This window comes from Fukomys damarensis, unplaced genomic scaffold (genome assembly GCF_012274545.1).
Source record: "Fukomys damarensis isolate Sample0158 unplaced genomic scaffold, DMR_v1.0_HiC HiC_scaffold_2, whole genome shotgun sequence".
Taxonomy (NCBI): Eukaryota; Metazoa; Chordata; class Mammalia; order Rodentia; family Bathyergidae; genus Fukomys; species Fukomys damarensis.
In genome coordinates, this window is record NW_022900914.1 from 706007 (window position 1) to 715982 (window position 9976).

The following is a 9976-nucleotide window of genomic DNA, read 5'->3' on the forward strand; positions in this document are numbered from 1 at the left end:
CCAACATAAAATGACACAACATTAACATTCCCATTCCGAAAGATATAAATCAGAGAATAGGAAGCAATGAGACCAAAACAAGTCCAAATCCAGCAGGGCAAACATTAAATACCATAGCTCCATGTCCAGCACCCAGGGAAATCTGTGTTTAGATATGAGCTATGCTAAACCAATCAGCCTGCTAATTTTATTTATCACACACTCTTAATCCATATTCACACATCCTAGATCCAGCCACCTCCCAAAAGCCACACTTATGAGCACATGAGGCTTTGGCAGGAAATCTAGATACAAGCCACAACATGCTTAAATCACAAGTCTAAGTTTCCCAACATCAAAAGTGTAGGTTTCCACAAAGAATAGAAAGAGAGGAAGAAATTATTAAGGCAAAATTTCAAAAATTTTGATTAGAAATGAAGGACAAAATATACTTCTATGTTGAAAAGGTCATATAATTCCCAGCCTGATGAATTTGGAAAGATGACTGTTATGGCCTGTAAATAATGGAAAAAAAATCTATAAGGTTTCCAAAAAGGAAAACCTCAGTTTACAGAAAAGATGAGGAACCAAAACTTAGTTTTTCAGTAGTAATGAGATACTGATACTAGGTACTGAACCCAGGGCCTTCACATGGAGACAGGGTCTCATGAAGTTGCTAAATTGCCTGGCCTGTGCACAATGTCTCAATCCTCTTGCTTCAGCCTTCTAGACTGCTGGGGTTAGAGGCATGTGTGGCCATGCACAGCTTCCCAACCACAGGCTGCCTCTACTCCTGATTTCATAGGAGTATGTCAAGTCAAGGTCATCTTTAAAAAGAAGTGCAGTACAGGCACACACAAACTCCCTGTAGACCTTGGACTGCTCCCATCCAAGTACTAACTAGGCCGACCCCATGATCTGACAAGATTGGCACCTTCAGAGTGGAAGGGATTTGGATAAATTATGACTTCTTTTAGAGTGTCCAGCTCTTTTCCTGAAGCAGAAATTAGAGATGAGATTAGAAGAGAAGGTGAAAGACGCCACTCCTTGCTCTTTTTACAAAGCGGTCCTCAGTGCAACTTGGCCCACAGTGGAAAATTTGCACCGACGTGAGGAGCTGGGTTCATGGTGGAGGTGTCCATTGAAAGATAGCCCTCCAAGGTTTACAGGGAGTTAACGTGTGCCTGTATGCGTGCTTCTTTTTAAAGATGATCTTAACTCGAATACCTGTATGAAATCAGGAATAGATGTAGCCTGTGGTTGGGAAAATTTTACTCTGCTCTGAGATTTGAGGCTGTGAGGCACTTTGAGAAGCGATGTGTCAACATTTGATGTGTTTGGTGCTGCCTTTCTGGGTAGCTGCTTTGCCTCTGTTAATCTATTATTGAGTGTTGCCTGGGGAACGAAGATTTTCTAATATCAGTGTGTTTGCTTTCTTTCCAAGTCTGGCTGACTCTTTCCTTGCCCTCTCCTTTCTCTGCCCCGGTACCCTTTGTTTGAGCCAGTAAACTGTGGAAGCCACTGCTTTTTGGAGCTTGGATTCTATGCGTCATGGATGTCACTCACTGGCTGTGTGTCCAGGTGGGGGTGGCTGGCTCAGTGTACAGTCACCTTGATTTTGAACAAAAACACCTTGTCCAGTAAGGCAAATTGTATTTATTTCTGAGTAATTATTGCTAAGAGGGCTTAGGCGTGTATTGTGTGACCAGTTAATTGAAAATTACTTCCTCTTCTCAGTTGGCTGCTTCTCACCACAGACAAATGATGATGCATTTGACAGACTTCTTGGAGTTTGTGTCCTAGACCAGCTCTAAATATTTAAAGCAGCCTGTTTTCCATTCCACATGCCCTGAAGTGTGCTTTTGAATGCAGTCTGTTTTGTTCCCTATTAAGACTACCCAAGCTTTTCTAAGTGTTGAATAAAAGAATAGACATTAGGGATGGGGATTTAGCTCAGTGGTTCTGCTGCCTGCTTCACAAGCGCAAGGACCTGAGTTCGATCCCTGGTACCAAAAAAAAGAATAGACATTAGTAGGTCTGGCCTTCCTCTGCCTGCTGGAGCCAGGAAGATTATTTATCTGTAAGTCCCCTGAGGAGTCTCTGATACGAGTATCGATCATTTTTCTGTTTCACCCTGGAGTTACCTTGCAGTTTTCTAAAGCTGTAAAGGACCCTTTCTTGTTCTTGTTAGAAAAGTTTTTATCTGCAGAGACCCTTGGGGCCATTGACATAGAGAACAGAACAGTGGATAAAGGATCCAAGCCCAGTTCCTGGTCAGGTATTTGACCCCCTTTGTGGAAAGGCAGCCCTGTTGCCCACAGCATGTGGTTAGTACCAAGGGAATGTTTTCTAGAGTTCAATCAAGACTAGGTGAGATGCGTGTAGGAAACCTATCTGTGAACTCTCCAAGTACAGAGATGGAAATTTGACTTCAGAAGACCTGGGTTGTGTGCTAGCTTTGCTTTTCACCTATGGTTGGAACTAATTTTTCAGGACCCCAGTTCCTTTATCTGTAGATAAGGGCATTTCACTTGTTTTTTGTGAATAGTAAGTAAAGTAATGTACAACAAAATGTTTTAAAATACATTATTTAATCTTAAAAATATATTATTTAATCTTAATCATGTAAGTTATAAATTGAAATAATTTATTTGCTCTTATGATGAAAGTGTAATATTTTACAGTCTAGCACCAGAAACAAGGAATTATTTGGACTTTTAAATGAGTAGAAGTCCAGTGACTATATGTGTGTTGTGCACATGCACACGTGTGTGTTTCATATGAGCACAATCTTTTGTAGCTGGGAAAATTCTGATCAAAGTAGAAATCAGTATAAGTCACTGAATATTTCTTCTTAGAATCCCACAGCCTGCTCCTCAGGCAGCACATCATTAAATAGGGATGGGACAGGGTGGGATTCGCTGATTCCTCTCTTGCAAATGAGGCAGCTGCATGTAACCATCTTCTGGTCTCCTTCCTGAAAGTTTCCCTTCACAGGAAAAATCCACGGCAGAGGATGGAGTGGGCAGTAAGGAGATGTGAAGGTTGATCACCTGCCTCCACTCGAGAAGTCTGGTCGAGAGAAGCTGAGCTAAATCAGCTCAGCAGTTCCACTCCCTGGGCCCTGAGGTAGGCCAACCCATCGCCTGGAAGGTATAAAGGGAAGTAAGGAAGGACACACCTGCTTCTGTGTTTGCTGGAGGAGCTCCAGTCTTTGCCTTCCCCTTGGACATCATCTTCTGGCTTCCACTTGAGCTTCCAGTGTGGACCCTTCAGCCTCCAGCACAGACCCATTGGCTGGCCTGCTGATACAGACTTGCGTGGACACTTCAGTGAGCTGCAGACCTTTAGCTAAATCCCTTGGTCTCCAGTGTGCAGACAGACCCTCTGCACTCTTCCTCATCCCTCGCTGTGGGGTTATAAGCCAATCTTGCAAGTTCTTAGATATTTGTATATTTTGTTATGTTTCTCTAGTACACACTGACATGCCTGAGAGGCAGAAATTTCTCTAGGGGCTCTTTACATGTGAGAAGCTCTAGAGAGAGAAGTTCATGAAAAAACTTTAAAGAAGGGCGAAAAGTTTGGGAGTTATGAACAAGTAGAATGGAATTATTCGAATGAGATTTGGAGACTGATCTCTCCATGGCAGCCCTGGTAGACTGGATCCTGTAGGTCCCAGCTTTAGTAGGGTTACAGGTGGAAAGCACTATGGGCTATTACATGTGATTTTTCTCTCTTTCTAACCAAAGGCTCCTCCAGTTGTGTGTCATTTCCCTCGTTTCTTGCTCTGTTGATCCTCCATTGTTGACTATCAGAAGGGTTTCTGTGAGACAGCGTGACAACATCAATGCCTACTCTAAAGCCCTCCTGTGATAGGGCCACTGGCTCATTCAGCCAAGCAGAGCTTCTGGTGGAAATGGTCAGATGGGAGCAATTCCTACCACTTCCAGCACGGGAGAATCCCTTCTTTTATTATTGTTGTTTCAGTTTTTTTCTACAGTAAAGCAAACCAGCAGCAGGAAGCCTCCTTATGACAAGCTTTTCTTACCTTCCTCAGTCTACCACAGGTTAACGTGACGGCCGGTCATTCCTTTTGCAGGTAGAGATTAAAGAGCTGTTGTGTACAAGCTTGATTTGACTGAGAAGGCAATTCCCGACCATCTGAGTGGCAGACTCCCAAGCTGGTGGAAATCTCAGTACAAAGACCACAAGAGATAGATTGGCATCCATTAGGCCAGGCACTGCCCTTCTGCATCCAGCAAGACCAGCAGAGTGGTGCCATGTCTTGTGCCAGGCCCGAGAAGACAAGACACCCAGACAGGAGGCTGTGGGTTGCTCATCGGCTGGATGTGCTGTGCTCTCATTCTGAACTTGGAATTGCTTCTCCGAGCGCTTGTAGCCGTGAACTACTACATTAAAAAAAAAAGTTCCTTTCAAGGAGTTCTATCAAGCAGCTTAGGCCTTGAATTTATTTTATTTTAGCAGTGCTTTGTGCAGTTCAGTGATTTTTTTTCAGGAGCAGGAGTTTTCATTATTCTGAATCCGAATGAATTTTCCTTAGGACCAACTGAACTCGCTGACAAGAGGCAGCTGTTGAGATTGTGACTACGCACAATTTTCAGGGAAGCTGGATCGCACAACAGAGACATGGCTCCTGGCCCGGTGAAGTGAGCCTGATGAGAGCTAAGCAGGCACGAACAGGGAGGGCCGAGCTCAGGGCGCAGCCCACGCCTCCGTACCCAGCGTCTCCCGCACAGTCTGCTCCGAACTCCGCGCCCTCTCCTCACACAGAGCTCTCTGTGCCAGGCACCGAGTGCCCAGTCCCCGAAGGCTACGCCTCCTCCACGCCACCACACAAGGCCTGGGGTTCTTCCTCTTCATTTCCTGTAGAATTTGCAAACTTCTGTCCTTCCCATGGGTGCTTCTCTGGGCCATTTCTGGTCATGTCTTGAACATCTTGAGCATTTCTGGAGAAGGCAATTCATGTCCAGTCTCCACAATTTAATGCTTGGACCTTGGGCAAATTACTTCACCTCCCACTGCTTCAGTGTCCTCAACTGTATAACGGGGTGAAAAATACTATTACATGAAATTATTAGGAAGATAAAAAGTTTGCTGTAGGTGCACATAGCTCAAGTGTTTTAAAGATGTTTCGTTACCCGTTATTACCATTATCAGCATCACATCTGCCTCACGAGTGCTCCCATTCCCAGTGATTTGTTTCCAGGGTGGTGACTGGTGTGAGTCTGGCCTCGTCTCAAACATCTTCAACCTCTGATTAAGTATGATATTTAGCATGAACAGGGATCCAGTACACATTTTTGAAATTTAATGATTAGCACCTGTTCCTTTGTTTTTCATCAGCTTATGCACTCCATAAAGTATGTTTTCAGCGTGACAGAATCCTCAGGGATGCCGGCCAGTACCTAATGCACACTCAGCAGCCGCACGCTCAGACATGTGTGCAGAAATGATGAGTTCAGTGCAGTGTGACGTACGCAAGGCAGACTGGCCGTGAGGGGAGACTGCTCCCTGTGTAGTGCCCACCGTCGGTGCTGTGCCCTGATTCTTAGGAGCCTCTGCTCAAACTGAGACTTGATGTTAAAGATGTGGAAGTGGTAAGTGTGTGTGTGTGTGTGTGTGTGTGTGTGTGTGTGTGTGTGTGGCCAGATGGGCTACTTGATTCATACATGTTTGTAACTCTGACAGAGAAGATTCCTGTCTCAGGATCAACAGGCTGCATCCCACAAAGGAGTGGGTCTTACATGTTTTTTGCTTCTGCACACACCTAACGTGTGCTGCTTTATTTTTTGTTAGGTTACAGTCCTCAGCTAACAAGTAGCTTACAGTTATCTCCACTTAGGGACCAGACCACAAGAGACACTTCAAGCACCTGGTGGAAGGAGGGCTGTGTTTTATACCCACATCTCCGACCTCTTCTGTTAATGTGTTCTGAACTTTGGGTTGATTATTTAATAGTGTCTACTATTAACACTACTTTGCTAAAGGGATACTTGTTAAGTGGGTTGAGCTCTGAGTTTATGTTTTGTTTAAAGAGTGCCATATAAAGTTGAGATCAAGAGATTTTTCTGGCAATGCTTTAAATTAGAAAATGTGAAAGTTAGTTCAAATGGAACCTTTACAAATTTTCCCAGGGAACTGAGACCGACAGAAAGATAATGTAAGGTCATTAGAAATGGAAAGTAAGACTTTATTTTTTTTGTCTTTAAGCTGCTGGAAACTAAAGATGTGCATAGAAAGGTGAATATGGGAGGGATTTTGAAAGATCTTGTCAAGTGGTTAACTTGCTGCCTAAAGGGCAAAGGGAGTGGAGCAGCGGCTCCTGCTGAGGCTCAGGCCAGGCCTCACCTGAGATCAATGGGGCTCCTGCTCAGCATGCATCTGCCCTCCATCTGTGCCTGTCCCTGTTCCTCATGCTCCCGACCCCCGCCATCTCAGGCTGCAGCACACTCCTTCACTCCCTCCACACGTCTTCTGGTTGAGACCTGTGTGCTGCGGAGTAGGGACTGGCCTCCCTGTGCGAAGACAGCCACTCCTCGCCATGAGTGATCCAAGCCCGCAGCCCTGCAAGCACTGGTTTGCACTGGAATTCAGGGAGGCCTGTGCACGAGAGGAATGATATTTCTTAGGCCTCTTGCAGCCAGGTGAGGCCAATGCTTGGGATCTGGCTAATGGATTTGAGCTGAAGTAATGTCAGGCCTGTGGGCAAGGCTCCTGAAGTATCTTCACTGTTTCACTTTCCTCTCCCGTCATGGCTGTGTCTGGGTGTCCCCCAAGCCTCATGGTCATAGGGGGCGCTCTTCAGAGGTGGCTGGATCTGGAGTGTGTGATGCTGAGATCAAGGTTGTGTGAGTACTACATTAGTGCAGTGATTGTCACAGTTCTGGGAGTGGATAACAGGGAGGCCCGCGCTAGGTGTGGGTGTTACCTACCCTAGGCGTGTCCTCTGGATAGGAAGAGGGATGGCGAAAAGGCTGATGTGTTCACTGCTGCTTCCTTGCTACTTTGCTGGTTTTCTGCCTTCCTACCTTCTTTCTGCCACGAACTGTTTCTCCTCTGCAGTACCTCTCTGTTACGCTGTTCTGCCTTGGAGCCACCGACTATGGACTAAAGCCTCTAACACTGTGAGCTAAATAAACTTTTCCTCCTTTAACTCCGAGTGTCAGGTATTTTATCTCAGTAATGAGAACAGTAACTAAGACTCCCTCTTTCATCATTATCAGATGAAAACAGGAGTCCCACGCCTTAGGAGTCAGTGCTGTCTCCAGAGAGCAGACTGTGTGCAGGAGGACACCTGAGAGGCTGTCTGTGGAGATGCTCTGTGTGGGACTGTGTGTGAGCACAGAATGAGCTTAAACAGTGCAAGCTGTGAATATTTGTAACTGCTGTAGCTATCTTTTAGGTCGCAGTACAAGACAGCTGTGAAGAGGAGAGCGGCCTCAGATCTGGGCCCTGCTTACCCAGCACCTGTGCAGACCAGAGCTGCTCAAGGGCCCATCTGGGACGCCGTGAGAAGCTTGTGCTGCAGGCCAGATCAATACTCTGCGGCTTTCATGGAGCAAATCTAGCTATGAAAAAAGTAAGAGGCAGCTGAGCTAAGCAGCGAACTCACCGGTACAGTCACTGTTCTGTCACTGGGACGCATCTGATGCCTACAAGTCGAAGGAGGAGAGGTTTACTTTCGCTCGGTTTCAGAGGGCTCCGTCCAAGCGTAGTTTCTCTGCTCCAAGACGGGAAGCTGTGATGGTGGAAAAGCTGCCCAGCCCAGGGCCACCAGAAGGAGGAGGGATGGAGGGGAGTGAGGGGAGCCTCGTCAAGGGGTCCTCCTCGGTCCGTGGCAGGAATGAGTGGTTTCAAAGTTGACGAGGTTCTCGGGGAAATGTTCTACTGTTTAACTTGAGAGGAAAAGGGGAGAGAGAGGGGAAGGCAGGGAGGAGGACGGGGGTTGGGGAGAGAGGGGAGGAGGAGGGTAGAGAACGATGAGAACCCTCCGAGGTCGGCCCCAGGGGTTGCCCTGCAATCCCGCCTCTTAAGAGTACTCTGCTGCCGGACTCACAGGAATGAACGCCCACAGCGCAGTCACCCTCCAGACACACGAGCTCATTCAGGCCCAGGCTGTAACAGTTGACCCTCGTCACGGCCCCAGCTCCTATTCTGTCATTTCTGGATAACGATTCCTCAGTCTGAGGGTTGTGCTTTGAGGTGCCCTCCTTCCACAGTTAGTTCTGCTTGCCCCGGGCAGTAGGTGCAAATGTGTGTGTTCAGGGGCAGGTAGATCACTTAGAGTGAGCAGGAAGGTAAATCAAAGAGCACGATGAAGACCTAAACTGAGGTGGTGCTGTTGCTGCGCAGAACAATAGATTCCAGAAATACCAAGTGTACCAGCGGGGTGTGGAGAACGGAGGATGAAAGATGCGTCTTGTTCACTGACTGAGTGTCTGGGTAGACGGTAGTGCTGTCAGCTGAAGAAAAGCTCATGGGAGGAGGGACAAGGGGACTTAGTGGAGAGTTTACAGAATTATACAGTGGTGCTGTGCATGTGCAGTGGGCGAGTGACAGGTGGATGGCTAGGCGGTGAACTGGACTGTCCAGGTCTGGCAGTCTGTACGTGAGGGCAGTGGTTACAGGAACCATAGAAGGACCTAACCACACTCACAGGAGGGGCAGTGGTCAAGACAAACCCTGGAGGCAAACAAGATCTCCTTGATGGATCTGGCGGTCCGGGAGAGGGATGTTCCTGGGAGTGCAGTGGTCAAGGAGGCTTCTGAAACTCTGAGCTAACAAAATCTTCAGAAGGTGCAGAAAGATATCAATTAAATTGCCTCCCAGGAATCATTAATTTGGATCCCTTTGAAGAAAGCAGGAACATAGGAGTGGTGGAGGCCATAGCACTGGAGAAGTAAGTAAAACTCAGAGTCTCAGACCATGCAGTGAGCTGGGAAGCCCCCTTCTCTTTGAGTCCTAATACTACTCTGAGAGACGGGAAGCCAGTTGAGGGATACTCTGTGATGCTTTCAGCTCTCACAGTCCATAATGACACACACCATTTGAGTACCTACTAAGTGGAAGGCACATCATTTTCATGAGTTTTCTGCAAAGTACTGGCACCCCATTTTCCCGAGGCCAAGAAAGTTTAAGTATCATGCCAAGGTTCACATAGCCAATGAATTTCTGAGCTGAGAATTAAAAACTAAGTTTGACAACAAAACCCACATTCATTTTCTTATGCTGTGCTGTACAGTGGTGTTAAGAAGAGACAAGGCATGAGACAGAATGTGAATTGAATTTTGGTAGTACATCATTTATAAGAGCCATCTTTGCTATGTTTTCATAGGCAGTCTCCTTTAATAAAAACCAGAATGTTCCTTTTGAGGAACATAAACAAAATTTAGTGTGAGGCCTTTGAACTACTCTACTATTAGGTGTATAAAAAAGACCAAGTTGATCAGCAAGTGACAAGGAAAGAGGGAATTTTACATAGATAGAAACAAAATCAATACTTGCATAAGAGTTTATAGAAGTAATGCATTCTTCTGTTAAACATCTCTGAAGATTAGTAGTCAATAGGTGTAGAAACTCTTGGGGCATCTTTCTTGTTCACAGGAGGTATAGGTGATATCTGAAGCCACTTATCTGATATCATAAGAGAAGAGCTCATGCTTTCTCAGGGGGTCCTCCTTGGAGTATGTGGTAGGAATGATTGGTTTCAAAATTGGCCAGCTTCTCGGGGGAAATGTTCTACTTCTTACCCAGAGAGAAAGAGAGAAATGTTTAGAGTATATAGCATTTTAAAGAGCCAGTCATAGTACTGGGCTTTGGATAACTGGGTAAGTAGGTTTAACCAAGGATTCAGAAACTTTCTGATATGGCTAAGTGTCCATTTTGTGATGGCTTGTACCTAGATATCCCCCTGCCCAAAGCCTCATGTGCTCATAGATGGAGCTTTTCAGAGGTGGTTGGATCTAGGGTGTGTGAA

The 9976-nt window shown here is 46.1% G+C and overlaps 1 long non-coding RNA gene across 1 annotated transcript; it reads left to right on the forward strand.

The window, feature by feature from the left end:
• Positions 1-4487: 4487 nt before the first annotated feature.
• Positions 4488-9480, forward strand: LOC117285867. The gene is made up of 2 exons (XR_004516956.1): positions 4488-5597; positions 7403-9480. It is a non-coding gene; the product is annotated as an uncharacterized LOC117285867 (long non-coding RNA).
• Positions 9481-9976: the final 496 nt, after the last annotated feature.